The following is a 3,791-nucleotide window of genomic DNA, read 5'->3' on the forward strand; positions in this document are numbered from 1 at the left end:
AAATGAGCCATCCCAGAGGCAGCAGGAGAGAATCTCATCACCACCAAGAAAGAAGAGTCAGGATCCAGGATTCCAGTGCTGAGAAGCTCCTGGAACCAGGAGACTGAGAGAGAAAGAGCTGTAACACTGAAGACGGCAAGAAACAGTGGCAGAGAAACAGCAACAGCAGAGGTAAGAGACCGGCCGTGAGCCCAAAGAGCAAGGATGCTGAGCACCTTTGGGCAGTAGGCTTGCTGTAGGAGTAGGGTCTCTCTGGCACTTGGTGGAGCTGGGTTTGCCAACCCATGAAGCTAGAGCTAAGAGCCTTCAGGCTGAGGCTTACTGGAGGAGTGGGAGTAGGGTGCCTCGAGGCACTTATCAGCAGAGCTAAAAGAGCTTTGTAACACTTGCTGGAGCAGGACAGAGGCCAAGGGGCCAGAGACAGGTGTGCTCACAGGCACAGCTGAGAAGAGGCTGTCCTGATCAAAGAACCATATACTGAACATTCCTGTACTTGAATTGTAAGCTGTTGCTTCCCTAATAAACCCCATAATTGTGAGTATTGTCTTTAAGTTCTGTGAGGCTATTGCAACAAATAATCAAACTCAGCAGAGAAGCAGAGAGAGTGCTGTGGGAGGGACGGCTGGTGTCAGAGTTGGTAAAGATGGTGGAGAAAGGAGGCATGTCTGACCTCTGCCTCATAGGAATCAGCCTTGGGCTGTTGATCTTGATTCGTCTTCCTCCTTGTGCAGTTAGACGAGGAGATCAGATGATGCCTCGGCTGCGCCATTTTTACAGCTGCCCTTGAGTTGACCCCATGCACTGCTGCCTGGTCCTGTAACATCCCATGATCATTTACCATTGTAATCCATGGGATTTTCATTGGCTCATTTTTGGAAGTAGATCCTAGTCTGTCTTAGTCTGGAAGCTTTGCTGAAACCTGTTCAGCACCATAGTAACAATACATAATCCACCACTGTTAGACACGTGGTAGCTGTACATGAGGTGCGTTGGCCAGGAATCGAACCAGGGTCTCTGGCATGGAAGGCAAGAATTCTACCACAGAACCACCACTGCCCTCATCAGCAGCTCTTTTTCCTGCACCTGGTGAGAACCCAGGCCGAGAAGTCCCCTTCCAGAACTTCAGCAGGGGTGCAATGATTGGCCACTTCATTTACCACTGGTCCACAAGAGCAGACACGTGCTGCTTTGACAGTGATGGAGAGTACAAATTAACCTAAATGTTGATGGAACATAACTCCTTGATCAAGCAAAGCAAAATCAGAATGCACTTAAAGAGAAGAAAGAAAGCCAAACTGACTGTATAGAATAAGGCATTCCCTCCAAGTGAAGACACAAAAGAATTAATAATAAATTTTAGAGGTAAAATTAAAGCACGAAAAGGCTTTCTAGTAAAAAAAGTATGTGTGTGTATGTGTATAATCATTTAATCAAATGATATGTTTACAATATAATATGAAACAATTTACCATACCAAAAATTTCAATAACCCAAAACCAATAACCAAACCCACTGCCATCAAGTCGATTCCGACTCATGGTAACCCTATAGGACAGAGTAGAACTGCCCTATAGAGTTTCCAAGGAGCGCCTGGTGGATTTGAACTGCCGACCTCTTGGTTAGCAGTTGTAGCACTTAACCACTAAGCCACCAGGGTTTCCAAAATTTCAATAGACAAGTAAAAAAGAAGATGGTCACAGCTGAGAACAGATCTACCAGTCTGGAAAAAAAAAAAAATCCTAAAACAACAAAGCAAGAATACAAGGAGTTGGAAGGGGCAGAAAAGACAAGGGAAAGGCTGTTCTGGAAACCTGCAGGCATGTTTTCAGGACGCCTTCTGGATAAATTATCTCCATTAGTTTCCTCCTCATGTCACTTTTCTTATAATGCTGAAGTTGTCAGTCTGGGGACCAAACTTTGAGTGGAAATCAATGTACCTAAAAGATATCACTAGTAGCTGCCTCTTTTGCCTTGTAAGTGTAACTTTGTTTTTAATACCAGAAACTTTACCAAAAACAAAAAAAACAAAACAAAAAAACTGATAAAAATTAAAATCTATTCAAAGTGAGAAAAATCATAGAAATATCAAATTTCACAGTAACGATCAACCTTTACATTTTTTTTCCAAAAGTAAGGAAATAGTATAAGTAGTTTGACATGAAAGACTATTATCCAAGTTGGCAAGATTCTGTTACTTACTGAGTTACAAGCATAAATCCGATGCTAATGTATACCACAAATGTTATTTCCCTAAACAGCTTAAAATAAATTTCCAAAAAGTTGTTTCCACAGTGAATTTCTGAAAACTGAGGCATGTTTTCCCTTTTAACTGGAGATGCTTTCCTTTCAAAAATGTTGATTTTGAGTTTTAATAAAAATGGAAATATAAGGTTGAATACTTAGGTAAATAATGTTTGAAAAGTGGATTTGATTAATATTTTTACTATTGTTTATTAATAAAGCATAAACTATACTGTACCCAAATTGCAAAACCTCAGTGCTTGAGGAACATGAAAGAGAGAGGGACAAAGGTTGTAGCACTGTTCATAAAGTCAGCAGGTAAGCAAACAGAACAGTGCTATTCTCTCTGGTATGGAAAATAATCTATTGTTTGTAAATATTTATTTTTAAAATTCGAGCATCATAAGTCAAAGCTCAGCATTAATATTTCCTAATCTTTTACTTTTGTCAGACTGTTTGCCTAAAGCTTTTTGTACTTAAAAAGATCTTTGTCTTTAATTTTATGCTTGATTACCAGTAAGGTGGAATACTGGATTCCAACCATTTTGTTCGGGCTCGAACCTCTGCAGAGATTTTGCAATTCTAACAAGTTTCCAGGTGTTGCAAATGCTGCTGGTTAGGGACCAATTCTGAGAACCACTAGTAGAGCAGTGGTTCTCAAAATTTATTATACATAAGAATCACCTCAGGATTTTGTTAAACTGTAGGTTCTGATTCAGTATATCTAGGGTTGAAAATGAAAATTCTCTGCAGGGGTTTGAACCAGAACGAACCAGTTCAAAGACCTGGGTGGAATAAACAGGCCCTGCTGGCATTCTGCTCAGAAAGAATTGTTATCGAGACTGATTACTACCTTGTTTCTTACAGTTATGAGTTTAAACAAAAGTATACATATACGAAGGAGCCCTGGCGGCGCAAACAGTTAAGAGCTTGACTGCCAGCCAAAATCGTTGGTGGTTTGAATCCACTCATTGGCTCCGTGGGAGAAAGGCCTGGTGATCTGCTTCAATAAAGATTACAGCCAATAAAACCCAATGGGACAGTTTTACTTTGTCACATGGGATCCCTATGAGTCAGTTTCAACTCGACAGCATCCAACAACAACATCCATATATATCTCACAAGGTGAGTTCTAAGATACCTGCTGATTGCTGGAAAATACCATCGCAGATCAAGTTGCTCACAAACAATCAGGTAAAGGATTCTTTGGAGCAAAGGTCATAAGTTATTTGCAGTGAAGATGATGAAGGATTCTGGAAACAATGTCTACAACCAGCAGCCAAAGGTAGAAATGAGCCTTGGCAATGAGGGCTGTTGATGCTATCAGTCTCACACTCTGTCCTTAAACTCATCACATCTTACTTGTCTGAGGGCTTACGAGTGAGCCCATTTATGAAATGTGACTTCCTTAAGGGTGTGAAAGGATTCAATTTTAGAGTTCTTATTTGTCTTTTTAATCCCAGCACCACCCAGAGTCTGGCACACAGTAAAAGTTCACCACGCTTCTGATTGAAAGAGAACTTTGCGTTTGGTAAGTACTGTTAACTACA

This window comes from Elephas maximus, chromosome 1 (assembly GCF_024166365.1).
Source record: "Elephas maximus indicus isolate mEleMax1 chromosome 1, mEleMax1 primary haplotype, whole genome shotgun sequence".
Classification (NCBI taxonomy): Eukaryota; Metazoa; Chordata; class Mammalia; order Proboscidea; family Elephantidae; genus Elephas; species Elephas maximus.